This window comes from Periplaneta americana, chromosome 2 (assembly GCF_040183065.1).
Source record: "Periplaneta americana isolate PAMFEO1 chromosome 2, P.americana_PAMFEO1_priV1, whole genome shotgun sequence".
NCBI lineage: Eukaryota > Metazoa > Arthropoda > Insecta > Blattodea > Blattidae > Periplaneta > Periplaneta americana.
This window is the reverse complement of record NC_091118.1, coordinates 191468883-191485591: the sequence shown is the minus strand read 5'-3', so window position 1 is coordinate 191485591 and position 16709 is coordinate 191468883. Positions and strand designations below refer to the sequence as shown.

General features: G+C 36.8%; 1 protein-coding gene across 2 annotated transcripts in view; it reads left to right on the top strand.

Annotated features, from left to right (window-relative positions):
* Positions 1-16709, top strand: part of LOC138694978 (LIM domain only protein 3-like) — a 913591-nt gene that overhangs the window by 598419 nt on the left and 298463 nt on the right. The window lies entirely within an intron of this gene.

Here is a 16709-nt window from a genome sequence, read left to right as displayed (position 1 = left end):
GGTACTCACCAACCACACTTGAGTGCTAGTAGTTGGCCAAAGGTCATCTCCAAATTCTCCATCACAAATGCATGCCGATTATCTCTGAACAACGACTTATACTGTGAAAACGACCTTTTCAAATCGCAGGACGTCAGACGTGTATATTTAAAGAGTGGAATGTCACAAACACAAACACCGTCAATTTCACCTACAGGCACACTCTCCAATACCTGAGCAACTTTACACATTTTTTTATATCCACTGTTTTTCCCAAACACATTCTGGAATTTGTCCCTTAGTACTTGTACTTCTGAACCTGGTAGCGAGTCTAGTTTAATTTCCACGGCACCCACCTCCCTGTTTCAAAAAACAGGTTTTTGGATGTTTCGAGTTTTTTTTATGGTGTCACACAAAAGCTTAGATTTGCTAATAGGAAAGTCAAATCGTTTTTTAAACAACCATCTTTCAGTGTAATATCTTGAAGGATATCGATTGACGAAGCCCAATAACAGGGAATCATAACAAGACGTATTGCCTTACTTGATGGACATGAGCGAGAGGCGAGAGATTTGTTTAAATTAAATAATGTTCATACCCGAGCTCTGATCTGTTGTGTTTCACAAACAAAGCGTTGAATGAAATCATTTTCAGCATCAATAAACATTCCTAATTATGTGTTGCAAGATGTCTTCTCCTTGTCAATGTTAATTTATTCTCTAATAATAACACTGATATGCTGCCTAGCAGTTCTCAGAACTTGAGGCGATACCATTACAAAAATGGATCACGGATACACCACACGGCGCTTAGAAACACGAAGCAACCAAGAATTCTTAAAAAGATAACATACTTCTGAGTGACATAATTGATTTAGTTTTAAAATGTTTGAAAGTTCTTGTAAAAAATTATTTAAGTAAAAAAACTCAAAGATTTGTGTTCATAATAGATTTCCTGAAAATATGTATTTACATAATTTTTTGTGAAAATATGCGTTTTCATGTGAAATAAAATTCGGGTTTTAAACTTGAAACTTCATGTTCGGAATTTTTAACTTTGTTAATTGTATATATTATTTTAATGTACCGAAGTACATATGGTATTTCCATGCAGATATTCTGCGTCATCATACGATGAAAGAGTAATGGAACGGAGAAAAATTCTCTCCGGCGCCGGGATTTGAACCCGGGTTTTCAGCTCTACGTGCTGATGCTTTATCCACTAAGCCACACCGGATACAACTCCGACGTCGGTTAGAATCGTCTCAGATTAAGCTCCAACTCTTGGGTTCCCTCTAGTGGCCGCCCTCTGCACTACGTTTGTTAATTGTGTTTCATCACACGCAAAAAGAATATTTCATTACATAGAAATCCGCTCCTTAGTAATAATTGTCTTGAGATTGTCTTGCGGTATCCTTGCGGTGGTCCTGTGATCATGAGAATCACATAACTAGAGAGGTCCGTAATAAAGGAACATTGTATGTATTTTTACAAAACAATTTATGCAACAAAATAAGGAACTTAAAGAGAGAGAGACAGCTGAAAAATGTGAACATTTTTTCTCCCCCACTAAGAAACACATTACTCTGGTTTTTATTCGCCCAAAGAACAAAATTCAACTCCGCTTCTATGTTGGTGTAAAAAATATTTTTGTAAGATCTGTGTGGGCAATAAAATGAAAATAGTATTTCTGTGGTGTTCGGGTAAAGGGGTATAAGTAATTTTTTTGTCCAGGTGGAATTTTGTTCCCCAGATGAACGCACAAGTTAAATTATACAAGTGAGTGTGCAAAAATCAAAGAATACTAGCTGTTGATGTGTTTTATTTTTGTAGAAAATTATATGTAATAAGGGTTCCAAGTTTAATTTTCATTTATCTCCGAACTCATTTTTAAGACTTATCTCCCTTTACCCAAACACCACAGATTTATAAACTGCAATTTACTGTAACTCTATTTAGTATTTCTGACCCAATACAAAGTGGGTCATAAGTCACTTTCCCCAATATTCGTTCTTAGGTTTCATACTTGTACACATATACAGATGTCATAACTTGAACAAACGAATATCTGGTGTAGTAAGTGGTGGGTTGACAACCATGTTCGTGCGTCAACTGTTTCTTCGATGTAATGTCTTGTTATTGTTGCTGTTTTGTTTTATTGCGTTGGGTTGCATCTCTATGCGATAACTGCTAGTTTCTTGCAATGAATCGTAAATTAACCACAGCACAACGTGATCTGATGCCATGTGATTTTTCGCTGTGGGGTATCTTGAAAAATGATGTTTTTACTCAGAAACCGCAAGATCTGCATCAGTTACAAGAGATGATCGAATAGTCATTCGTGAAAATCAATGAAAATCGTGAGTTATGTTCTGCCATCTGTAAATCAGTGTCTAAACGTTGTGAATTGTATATCGAGAAACTGGGCCTCCATTTTGAACAAAATCTGTCAAATGTAAATAGAATGTAATTAAATGTAAAGGAGTTGTTGAGGAAAAGCGACTTTTAACCCACCCTGTATTTATATTAAATATTGTCGAATCTCTATGAACTTTTGCAACTATATAGACATTCATGCACTAGATCAGTGTTTCTCAAACTTTTCTGAAGTCGGGACCACTTTTTTAAGTCAGAACAGTTCCGCGGACCACCTTACTTTTGTTCCCTTCGAAAGCAAATTTATTATGTATGTAGCATATTTTAATATCAATATACTTACATTGTGATGTAGAAATAATTAATTAAAATTAATTTAATTCCATTAATTCTATATTAGTATTAACTAATTACTTTAATGCTAATACAGAAAATTTCTTACATCGTCATCTGCAAAAAGAGAAATAAAAAAAACACTCAGAAACATGCCCGATTTTCAACAAGTAAAGATGCAATTTTGCATGTTCTATTATTGGTGTACGACGTACAGTACGTGACCATTTCAATGTGCAAACTATTAAAAAAGTTATAAATACATGAAAAGGTTCGGCACTTTGGCTCTGTTATGAATTCAGGTGGTCCCTGGCTGGGTTACAGGCGCGGCGCCAGATGTGCAGGGAAAAGCTAGCGAGAAACACCACGGTCAAAGTGCTCTAAATCCCTCTTTTTTTTTTGCTGAGAGTAGAGTGGGAAGTCGATAGACGGATAGAGTAAATAAATTTCATAAAATGTCAGTACTGGGAGAAAAAGTGAAAGGCGAGTTGCCATGTGTCATTTACAAACTCTGAGATTTTCAGCTATAGTGTTTGAATTTTTTTTTCTTCTGTCTTTTTTGAAGGACCACAAGGGCAGATCTCGAGGACCATAGGTGGTCCGCTGCCCTAGATCAATTTAAGCTATTGGTTTTATATAAGTTGGTTTGTGTCCCGAATAATAGTAAATTTTATTGTAGTCAAATTAAAGTTATAACGTTAACCAATGATTATACAAGTACTGAAAACCCGGGTTCGAGTCTCGGTGCCAGAGTGGATTTTTCTCTGTTCTGCCCATTCGTCACCCTCTTATTTGGCGACTAGGTATTGAAAGTCGGATTGTAATTTTTGTCCATATCAATAGAAAAACTTATGAAGAATCATTTATCCTCTGACGTATTTCAATAGCGTAGACGATTTTCGTGTAAATTTAATTTAAAAACCACTCATTTTAAGCCATTCAACGATGCGAACATTATAGAGAGAGAGGGAGTTGGAAAGTAGAGAGACAGACCTGATTTCGTTGACCTCTTACATATGTATTACGACAAGAAAGAGAAGTTTTGTTAGCGGGCGATGTTGCCAGACTGAAACTTAATTTTATAATTAATCGTGCATTTAATCACAAAACGTAATATAGGTTTTCTGTTCATTTAAGTGTACTCTATCGTCCCTTTCAATCTGCAGGGTTATTTCGCTTCCATCCTGTATAATATTTATTTAAAATATTACATCGATAGTAATTCAACATGTCTGAACTCTTGTAAGCATTGCAGTACATGATTAACAACCATACACGTTTGGAATTCATACAATTTCTTCCCCGGAAGAAAACATAAATTCGGATGGGGCAATTTATTGCAAATACATATTTCGTGAAAACTTGAAAAAATATCGTATTAATGTTACAGTTACAAGCTTAACTGATTACACCAGGGCATTAAAAAAATACCCTGAGCGGGACCATATCCAAACCGTAAGCCAGATCATGGAAAAGGCTGAAGAATTTCATTTAACAGTATACCTGGCCTTTGTAGATTATAGCAAAGCTTTCGATTCGGTTGAACATTCGAGTGTAATGCAAGCACTACATACGCAGGGAGTCGACAACAAATACATCACGATACTAAATAAACTGTATAATCAAAGCTGTGCCAAAGTGAAAACCGAGATCGAAGGACGACCATTCGGGCTCAAAAGAGGAGTGCGACAAGGAGACCCAATTTCCCCAAAATTATTCACAAGTGTATTAGAAGACATTTTTCGCAAACTGAACTGGAACAGAAATTGTGGAATAAACATCAACGGCAGCAGACTAAATAATCTAAGGTTTGCTGATGACGTCGTATTGTTCGCCAAATCACCCAGAGAACTGCAGTCAATGCTCCAAGATTTATGCAACGCCAGCAGATCAGCAGGCCTCCTGATGAATATGACCAAGACACAAGTAAGGTCGAACGGGCCGGAGTCACCCATAATAATTGATGGTGCAGAACTACAATACGTATCTGAATACGTATACCTAGGACAGCTAGTCTCCTTTCATCAGAAGACAGAGAAGGAAATAAAACGAAGAATTTCTCTCGCGTGGAAGGCATTCTGGAGTCTCAAGTTCATCGTACTGGAGGGAATACTCAGCAAGAAACTCAGAGTAGAAATATTGGAGACCTGCGTAACTCCTGTACTGTTATATGGGAGTCAGACATGGTCTCTCACTGCCAAACTTCGTAACAGTCTCCAAATATGCCAAAGAAAGATGCTGAGAAAGATACTAGGCTTATCACTGAGGGACAGAGTTCCAAACGAAGTGCTACAAAAGATGGCAGCAATTAAAGATCCAGCACTGCAAACCACCAACACCAAATGGAAGTGGGGAGGCCATGTTGCACGACTTAGAGACGAAAGATGGACGCAGAAAGTCACACTATGGGATCCCCGCATTGGCAAGAGATCACCCGGAAGACCACGACGAAGATGGGCCGACCTCTTCAGTGAACGAGTAGGAAGCCATTGGTCAAGCAGAGCAAGACATAGGGAAGACTGGAGAAACATAAGAAGACAAGTGAACAGCGACTAAAACCAGTGCGACAGAAACAAGCGAACAATACCAAAGTGTGCAGAATGTGAACCAAGTGAACAATTCCACTCTTACGCGGAGTAGCTCACCGCGTGAGACAAATAGAGCTCTCCCTCTATAGGAGGAGGCCTTTGCCCTTAACGGGACATTTTTTTAGGCTAATCATTTCATTTCATTTCATTAAAAAATAATGGCGACACAGTTACTGTTTCATACTACATTTATTTAGGTTACTGTTGACATTACATACTTCAAATATAGTCCCCTGCCATGTCAACAATACGTTGCCAAATTCTTGGAAGACGGCGAACTCCATCTGCAGCATCATTTCTGGATACCTCTCTCAGTGATCGAACTAAAGCTCTTCGGATGTCAACTCTTAATTGAAAATAAACGCCTCGTTTCCACCCATCTTGCAATAGTTCAATATGGTAGGACTTCTCTCCCACAAAGTTCTTGTAATGCCCTATTAAAGCAGTGAGTTCAATTTTTCCTCTTGCAACTTGGATTTTTATGAAGCACTTACTGAACATGTTTTAGGACTGTATTAATTACTACAAATCAGAAGCACTCACTGTATTATAAAATACGATTACCTAGAGCAGTAGTGTCAGAGTTGTAAGCTCCGAAACCGGTTTTGGTGCTAGAGACGTCCAGTCGGAGCGTGAACTTGCTTATGTCTGTGGAAGCACCGGAGCACGCAACGAGTTATAGTGGAGCGCTCCGCTCCGTTTAGGTTGTGTCTGACAACGCTGACCTAGAGACTTTCAATATCGTAGATTTATGAAACAATCGGTGCTCTATTACGTACTACAGTATTCCAATGCTCACCGCTAGGAGCGCTGGTTTACAGCATTGTTGCCATTATATCATGGGAGTGCCAACCAAAAATGTACTATTATTATCTTTCAAATAAAATTTTATTATTATTATTATTATTATTATTATTATTATTATTATTATTATTATTATTATTATTATTACACTTTATAGTAATATTTTGTTCATTTTTTCCTTTGTGCCATTTATTTTGCTAGGAACTGAACATTGACACATCAGTATTTTACTGTCTCAAACCTTTAACGGTCTTACTAATAAAAACTCTATATACAGACGTTTAACTGTCTTGTACTTATACAATGAGTAGCTCGTTTACAAGTCGTGTGTAAATTCCTTACTAATAATCACTACATACGTCGTGTATAACAGTATAACTGTTACACAGCTACGTCATAGTTTCGTCATTACTTCGTTACGAAAGGTATTAGAATATCTGAGGTTCTCTACTGGATCCGGTAGAGCGCTCTAGTGTGGCGTGTTAAATATCGATAGTACAACTGGCTCTAATCGATTACCACACTACATTTTGGTCAAAGAGTAGAAGCTACAGCATTATTATCCTAATAATTCTATGATCTTTGGTTTGTTCTTCTGTGGTCACAAGGTAAACATCATCATAAAATGACAGTCGATACGAACAGCTGTTAAAGGGGCGGCCATTTTTTCGCTATATACAAAGCTTAAAAAAGGGGTTTCGTGTATATAACTACTGCAAAGCAATTCCCATTGTATAGTTACAGCCTGTTTATACGTCCATAGCTTATTCACGGTTTATTAGTAACTAGCCGTGCCCGTGCGCTCCGCTGCACCCGTTAGAAATAAATATAAAGTAATTATATAATTAAAATAGGACATTTGATACAGGGAACATTCGTGTTTGATAGAAGGATAAATCGTTTATTATGTTACTTAATTTAAATTTAATTAAAAAATTAAAATGCGATCATTTTGATCCAGAGACCACTAATTTGGTCATAAAAATTAGTTTAGGAAATACAGGAAACGAATATACAGAATAGCCTATCAAGTTTTCTGTGCATAAGAATCTATTTTAATCTTACCTGTCCTCGATTCACTCAGGAGTTACTGTGATAACATTATAGCATTATGTCCATCTAGAGAAACTACACTTTCCAATGGTGAATTAATAATTAATTATACAAATCGGTTAATTAAGCTTCTCATATTACTTCATAGAAACGCAGAAACATTATGTGTATTCTATCTTTCATAGCTTTCGATTGTTGCTGTCTAAGGCCCCTTATAGACGAAGTCATTTGTCTTTTAATTCATTATACGGCCTTAGATGGCAGTTATTTTAATTTTAAAACTCATTTATCTCATTAAATATCAGTCCTATTAAAATTTTTCAAAGAATAAAACTTATCGGAAATGATTTTTAAAGAAATATTTGTTATGTAACATGTTTCATAAAAATCAATAATAAGCGAGATATTTCGATATATTTAATTCAGGTCCCCTTATAACCCCCCTTTTAAATAATGTATTTTGAATGCCATATAGCCTATAATCTAAGTTACAACGAACTTAATTTATATTCCAATTTTCATCGAAATCCGTTCAGCCATTATCGCGTAAAAAGGTAACAAACATACAGACAGACAGACAGACATACGAACAAAAATTTCAAAAAAGCGATTTTCGGTTTCAGGGTGGTTAATTATATATGTTAGGACCAATTATTTTTGGAAAATCGAAAATTACCAGAAAAATTTTGGCTACAGATTTATTATTAGTATAGACAGATAACGTTTTCTGTCTCAACTCTGCATAAGTCTGGTATAAAAACTATACACGGTTTATTAGTAAGACTGTAAATATACACACGACAGCACTAATATTATGCTTATTGTCAATATTATCAATGTCCCACCATATTCTGCCCTTTAAACAACGTTCTCTCTATATTCCGCAGAATGTATATGTTTTTTTTTTAATACACAAGAGTGAGCTCCTTCATTGTGAACACACATGCATTTATGCAGCATAAAGCTCGGTGAACAGCTTTCTCCAGTAGAGCTAACCGCTGACTGTTGCAAAAACAACTGAAATCCTGCACTTCGTATGTTCTTACACTCAACATAATATTGGTGCCTTGTGGTCTTTCACAGTACTTAATTCTCATTTCAATTATTTTTGTGCTCAGACTGATTCGTCTATGTGCGAGGTAGCCTTAAAATGCTCAACTCATTTTCAACCAAAATGTGACTTAGACTGTTTTTGCAATCAGTGATCCATTTAGAGTTTTCAAATGGAAAACTAACGGGGAGAAAAGAAATACGTTACGTAGCTTTCACACTAATGCATGATCGTTGGCAAGACAGAAGGGTACATCCCTAACAAATCGATCTTAAGGTATGTATTAACGTTTTGAAGGAAAATCTACATTTTTAAACCAACCTTTCAAGATATTTATCACACAACAAATGAAAGTAGACTAACATAACCATATATCAGAAACTTCAATTTTACTTTTTGATTCCTTAAAAAAAATAATTAATTAAAAATTATTCTTTTTCTTCAAAATGCCATATATTTTCTAAAAATTACTCAATTTTCAAAATTTCTTTCACTGAGTTATTGCTGTTTATGCGTACAATGCTCTGTACTAGGATTTTGCAGCTAACATTATTACAAAGAGAATTTTAGTCAAAAAACGCCATTTCAAACGTTAATACATACCTTAAGGACACAGATAATAGATAGATTGAAGTTTCTTCTAAGTAAATTCAGTCACACGTCCTTACTTAGTTGGTGATTGCTGTTGTTTAGTCAACTGTTCGAAGACTGGTGTGAACCACACAAGTGGTATCAACTTGGCCCCACTTATGAGAAAACTAAGCCAGGAGATAATGTGGTAGAGTGGACAGTTTATTTCCCCCCTCCATTGCATCCATCGCCTACTAGCAACAATATTACACTAATCAGTCTTCAGATGTATACAAACAACAGTTCTTCCTTTAACACATATCGTCAAGTGAGATGTGCAGTCTTAGAAAAACGTTTTGTCGCACAGATATTTTATAAATCCCAGAAATGTAGCAGTGCGAATGAACAGACATACAACGAAACAAAAATAATTTTATAACCTCAACTAGTTCTTCTCTTGTAAACCAGTTGGCACGTAATCTCATCATGCGCACTGTCTCCTTTCTGGGACTTATAAAGTATCTGTTTGACAAAACTTTTTCTAAGACTGAACTTCCGATAGCTAGTACTGGGTGTTCAGTTCAAAATGTGTCGTGGCTCGCTGTATGCCGTCATGTGGCTAGCCGATGAGCCTAGAGAATTCAATCTTCCTACACTTCCGCAGAGGTGTATAACCTATGAGGCAGAGAAGTTGCCTAGCAAGTACGGCGTTCATTCTGAAGAGTACGTACCGATACCTACGGTAACGCCGGTAGTGGCAGGAATGTGAACTGTTTGGAAATACGTACTGTCGGCATATGGGGAGAGGGTTAAGACGATTACTTACGTATTTGTTGACATTAACTTCGACGGTCAACATGGACACGAAGCATTTGATTTGTGTTGTGGAATGTTACCGTACGCAACCTATGATTACAAATACCCTGCGTACGTCTTGCCGGCGCAAAATACAGACCGTACAGACCGCCATCTGTTGCTACGACGTTCTCAAGTTCAGATTGAAGAACGTCTTAAATAATAGGCAACTTCTCTAACATATAAGCTGAAACTCGCTTCAAATCGGTGATCCAACAACAGTGACGTCATGACACACTTTGAAATGAACACCCAGTAGATCTACATATCAGCCAGAACATTAATGTGAGCTAAGTTGGTGATTATAAGAACATAAAAAAGGGGCAGTTATAAAATAGAAAATCAGAGACAATGACGTCATAGATCGATCGCAGAAGCAACTTACAATTATTGAACAGAGTAGCAGAGTGTGTGACCACTAGGGCTGAAAAAAAGTATTGGTTATAGATTACGCTGCATCGTACGTAGATCCCTGCGTTTACAAAATGCTGTGTGCACCCTCCACTAGTTACGGTAGAGGCTGCTTGCACAGTCAGCTCCGTATGAATAAACTCATAATAGAATTTACATTTACAGGATTAACTGTGTTTCAAATTAAGTAACTTGGAACAAATAGACTATTCAAATTACAAAAAATATCTTACTTACTGGCTTTTAAGGAACCCGGAGGTTCATTGCCGTCCTCACATAAGCCCGCCATTGGTCCCTATCCTGAGCAAAATTAAACCATTCTCTATCATCATATCCCACCTCCCTCAAATCCATTTTAATATTATCTTCCCATCTACGTCTCGGCCCCCCTAAAGGTCTTTTTCCCTCCGGCCTCCCAACTAACACTCTATATGCATTTCTGGATTCGCCCATATGTGCTACATGTCCTGCCCATCTCGAACGTCTGGATTTAATGTTCCTAATTATGTCAGGAGAAGAATACAATGCATACAGTTTTGTGTTGTGTAACTTTCTCCATTCTCCTGTAACTTCATCCCTCTTAGCCTCAAATATTTTCCTAACAACCTTATTCTCAAACACCCTTAATGTGTGAATAATTTCGAGGGAAAAATTGTTCCGGGGCCGGGTATCGAACCCGGGACCTTTGGTTAAACGTACCAACGCTCTCCCACTGAGCTACCCGGGAACTCTACCCGACACCGATCCAATTTTTTCCCTCTATATCCACAGACCTCAAAGTGGGCTGACAACCGTCAAGCAACCAACATTTGAGTGCACACTAACTCTGTGTGACTTTAAATTGTGGTTTTCTGTTACGTACAGTGACGTGTATTATGCAAATTAAGCTTCAGGAATAACTCCCTGTAAAGTTAATTTGAATAATTTCGTAACAGAAAACCACAATTTAAACTCACACAGAGTTAGTGTGCACTCAAATGTTGGTTGCTTGACGGTTGTCAGCCCACTTTGAGGTCTGTGGATATAGAGGGAAAAAATTGGATCGGTGTCGGGTAGAGTTCCCGGGTAGCTCAGTGGGAGAGCGTTGTTACGTTTAACCAAAGATCCCGGGTTCGATACCCGGCCCCGGAATAATTTTTCTCTTGAAATTATTCAAATTAACTTTACAGGGAGTTATTCCTGAAAGCTTAATTTGCACCCTTAATGTCTGTTCCTCTCTCAAAGTGAGAGTCCAAGTTTCACAACCATACAGAAAAACTGGTAGTATAACTGTTTTATAAATTCTAACTTTCAGATATTTCGACAACAGACTGGATGATAAAAGCTTCTCAACCGAATAATAACAGGCATTTCCCCTATTTATTCTGTTTTTAATTTCCTCCCGAGTATCATTTATATTTGTTACTGTTGCTCCAAGATATTTGAACTTCTCCACCTCTTCAAAAGATAAATTTCCAATTTTAATATTTCCATTTCGTTCAATATTCTGGTCACGAGACATAATCATATACTTTTTCTTTTCGGGATTTACTTCCAAACCTATCTCTTTACTTGCTTGCAGTGAAATTCCCTTGTTTTCCCTAATCCTTTGTGGATTTTCTTCTAACATATTCATGTCATTCGCATAGACAAGCAGCTGATGTAACTCGTTCAATGCCAAACCCTCTCTGTTATTCTGGACTTTCCTAATGGCATACTCTAGAGCGAAGTTAAAAAGTACAGGTGATAGTGCATCTCCTTGCTTTAGCCCACAGTGAATTGGGAACGCATCTGACAGAATCTGACCTATACGAACTCTACTGTACGTTTCACTGAGACACATTTTAATTAATCGAACTAGTTTCTTGGGAATACCAAATTCAATAAGAATATCATATGAAACTACTCTCTTAACCGAGTCATATGCCTTTTTGAAATCTATGAATAAGTGATGCACTGTACCCTTTTACTCCCATTTTTTCTCCATTATCTGTCGAATACAAAATATCTGGTCAATAGTTGATCTATTACTCCTGAAACCACATTGATGATCCCCAATAATTTCATCTACGAAATATTATTATTATAAATTAAGTTAAACACATGTTCCCCATGTTCTGAGTTCAGTCGTCTTATTATCTGTTCCATGATGGGTTTTTGTTTTGGCATTCTAAGCAGGTCTACTATTGAGGAGTGTCGAATGCTCACTCTATCTGATCGTTACAGACAGTAGAGACACTGTGTAACGGGACACATTTTGTAAACAATGTAGGCTATATAGAAAGTATTTACTATCTTGATACCAATACTTTATTTCAGTCTTACCGATCATTATTGTAGATGTCAACCTCTGTTACTGGATATATTTGAATGTCACTTTATATGTATTAATAAAGAACACAAAAATAATTTATTTTACCGCAATTTGTGTATTTTGGTTTCATTTTACATTCAACATTTAACTTTAGGCCATAAAATTCTTTCTTTTTAACCTCGACTGGTGAAGTAGATTCTAACGAAGCAGCCGATGTAGATTGTTATGTTTTCAATGTTTAGGCGAAGGGACCTTTTGGAATGAATAGGTTGATTATATCAAGTAAGCTTGGAATATTCTGCTGGGTGGCAGCCGTTGTAGCTGGTGCAGCAGTTGTTGTAGCTGGTGCAGCAGTCGTCGTAGCTGGTTCAGCAGTTGTTGTAGCTGGTGCAGCAGTCGTAGCTGGTTCAGCAGTTGTTGTAGTTGGTGCAGCAGTTGTGGTTTCTGTTGCAGCAGCTGTTGTGTCCGTTGCAGCAGCCGCTGTAGTAGCTGGTTTTTGAGTTGTTTGGGGGAAGGGAATTGAGGGAATGTATATAGGGACGGTACCAAACAGTGTTGGAATGTCGAACTTGATTAGTGGTTGGCTCATAGCCACCGAGACCAGGGCTGTAGCAACCAGAAGGACCTGAAAGTAACAAACAGATATTGATAATGATCAAAGATGTCATTCGCAGTTACTTTTCATATGAATTCTTATACGGATTAGGGAGGACAAAGGAAAATAACGAATATTTAATTTTATGTTAGTGTTAGTGTGAGAGAAGTGCTTTGTCATAATTTTAATAAGGTATGGTTTACTCAGATTGGGAATTTTGCTGTAAGACAGTTCGAGAGTAGAATTCAGTTTTCAAGTTTAAAGAATGAGTATTAATAAGTGAGACACACTTTCGCAATATAGGCTAACTCAATTAGTTATCAAATTAAAGGCACTTTTTTTACATATGGGAAGGTCATTCGAAACGGTATTGTAACTTTTATTTAACAATAATGTGATTTTTATTTCTAACTTGAATCACATACCCGTCAACAATGGGTATTCCACTCAATACAGCAATATTGTCGTCAATGCACTCCACCGAACGACAATGACAGTTCACGTGTATTATTGGAAGAACAACAATGTACTATTAATTCCAACTGATGTTCGCAAAACACTATGTACAAGACAAAACTGTCAGTTCTCAGTTCACAGTTCGTTCGCCTCGGCTAGTTCTTCTAGCTCACTCACTCGAGTTCACGGTACGTCAAACCCCAAGCCTTTCAGATACAGTTTACTGCACTTCGAACCGAAGACTTTCAGATGCAGTTCACTGCACTTCGAACCCAAGACTTCCGGATGCGTTGCTTTCACCTGGACGCTGCCACAGTCACTCAAGTTCACTGCACTTCGAACTCAGATCCACTGGATACGTCTCCGCTAACCGGCTCTCTCGCAGCTATCTGACTAACTGGTTTTTTTTTTGCTGTTCACTTGCCTCTTTTATTTATTAGATCACACATTCTTGAATGTACTGCGTCGCGTAGCTTTTACGAAACGTCGAGAGGATTGCGCTTCTAGAGACTTACCCTGCTTTCTCCGCTCAGTCGCAGTCGCTTTTCTTCCCCTCTCACTTCGCACCGTGGCTAGCGTCTCGTAGTTTTCCCTCTTCTCTCCTCGCACCGCGCCCCAGTGCCCACCGAAGCTTGAGCCTCGCCTTCCTGCGCCCTCACTCTCCGCCGGACGCGCGCGTAGACTCCCGAGGCAACGAGAATCTTCCAGCACGGTTGCCACAGTCTTAAGTCCTCCCACGAACGAAATTGAGTTTTATATGATTTCTTATAGTTCTGAACATGCTCTATCATGGTGTGAAGTATGTTTTGTCTAACTGTATTAAATCCCCTTGAAAAGAATGCATGAAACTGTGGCAAACCGTATTATGTCCAAGTCTTTGTCAGCGTCAAACCGTATTCTGTTCAAAACTAATTAATATTTTTCATTGCAAGGTTGCGTATCAAGTTTTCTGCACTGAGAAAAACTAGCGCCAATTTACAGTATTGAAGTATAGAGATGAGCTTAGGAAATATTGAAGAGCAGTGCAATGTGAATACGATTTCTCTATACACACCACTCATCAGTGATTTATATGGGAAAATCCAACAAAGAAATTATGTACATGTACCCTTAACAAATAAATACTTACCTAACTGAACAGAAACATGTCAAAAGTTAACCTCATGTACTAAGAGGTTATGTTACAGATATTGAACCAGTTGATCATTTTTAAATGTAATTGGGTATGGAGAAATTGAGGTTATATGATTATCCTAATCGTTTTAAAAATTGATCCTTTTTATTGTATATAATATAATGGATAAATTATAATATTGAGTCATAGAATAAAAATTAATGAAACATAAGTATTCGGAAAAACATTGGAAAATAATTACAAAACAAAACAGTTGTTCAGACAGGATTTTACACAAGATTAAGTACTGGTAACCAATGGTGTTATTATTTAAATCGTGTAATAACTAACATCATTTATAATAAGATGGAGAAACTACCGCCGGATTGCTGTTATTGTATCCTGCGCACGCGCAAACCTACGACGTAGAGGAGAAAATATCAGCCACAGAGCACTGAATACGGAGCAGATTTCGATAGCGATATTTTGTCACAGATATTTCGCGTCATGAGTCACAGGTTTATCTGTGACAAAAAAATACCTGTGACAAAATATCGGTTTGTGAAATATCGGCCATCTCTATTGAAGTATTGTCGACCTTTGTATCAGTTCAGTGCCGCTTCAGTCCAGTTGTGTATAGAATATCCGTGAAAATGAGGGCGAAGTGGCCATAGGGCAGAATATCAGAGGAAGCAAGAAAAGAGTGATGAAGAAAGCAGCACGACAACAACAAAGTGAACTTCGGTATTTTTACTATATTTTTTAAATAATTAATACGTGTTTAGGAGACTTATTTTCATTAAAAAACTGTTTTCTACAATATTCATGTTACGTACAAGAGAATATTCTTATTTCACTCTGCAGGAACATTAATAAGTACCCTCATTTAACACTGTTCGAATCACCATGCCAGCTATAGGAAAGTTCGGGTCGACTATTGTCCATTTCCCGAACATGATAGACGCAAGATCATGGAAAGAGTTTTGTCAACAAAAAAGAAAGCTGATCAATATCGTTAGCATTTATGGACATAATACATTTGTGATTCAATATTACATAGGAGTAAATCAAAGAGTGTTACCTATTGCTTAAACAATTACTCTGGTTGAATTTTTACAAATATTGAGGAAGAATTTTTTTCTTTTTTATGTTAACGTCAAACCGTATTATGTCCATGGTATTTTCTGAATTTCAGAACAGTCTGATGTAGAAGTTATTTCAAATATAATTGATTCTAATAAATTAAGTTCTTCCAGTAATTAATAATTTTATTATTTTAATTTACCTCCCTTAGTAGGTATATAAAGTTTTTCTTCTCTTCTGAAAAAATGACATCAGTGGACTTAATACGGTTTGGAACGGATCTCCTCATATATTTGCCATATAATTTATCAAACATGTTTTAATATTCATTCTACTATCTTAATTCTCATTCCGGTGCTGCACATCACCGAAGGAAGTGCAACTCACAGAACGAATTAAGGTTGTCACCAAACCCCTTTCTAACCAAACATAGATTTATACTGTATTTTTGGATTTTTAAAAAAATAACGCATATTTGCAATTACAATTGAATGAGAGAGTTTTTAACAATGAGCACAGACAGTGAAGCTTTGTATTCAGAAAGGAATATTTTTATAGAAACAAAATATTTTTGTGACTATTGTTCTGCGAAGTGTGATGTCATCGACAACATTTTGAAAGTGAAATCCTACAGTCTTTAATATCAACTGAAAGAACATACTTTATGAAATATTTCATTGTTTTATATATTTATGGTTACTATGATAACAGTTTTATTTTTGGTCCATTTTGTTAGTCCTTTTCTACGAAAACAGTTTTATTTACGAAATCAACATAAAACAAGACATTCTTAACAGCAAATAATCTATATTTATCTCTGGTATTCCCATGCTGTCTCAATTTCGCTTACCGGTACTCATACAAATCGACCTTCTATTTCTCAGTAAACTGTGATTAGGATGAGAGCCAAATTTTGAAAACACGAACTGCAACCTTCTATCAAAGTCGTTTTCCATTTACCCCTGCATGGGTTATCCTTTGTAAAGATGATATTTTTTTTACTTGTAATATTCTCCTGGCAGTTGCTTTCGATGCAGATTCTATTACACGGAGAGAAGAATGTGGTTTCTTCTTGACCATCAGCAAACAGTCAAGTTTCAAACCGTTCACAGTGGAAGGATTAACAGATCTTTTTTTATTATTATTATT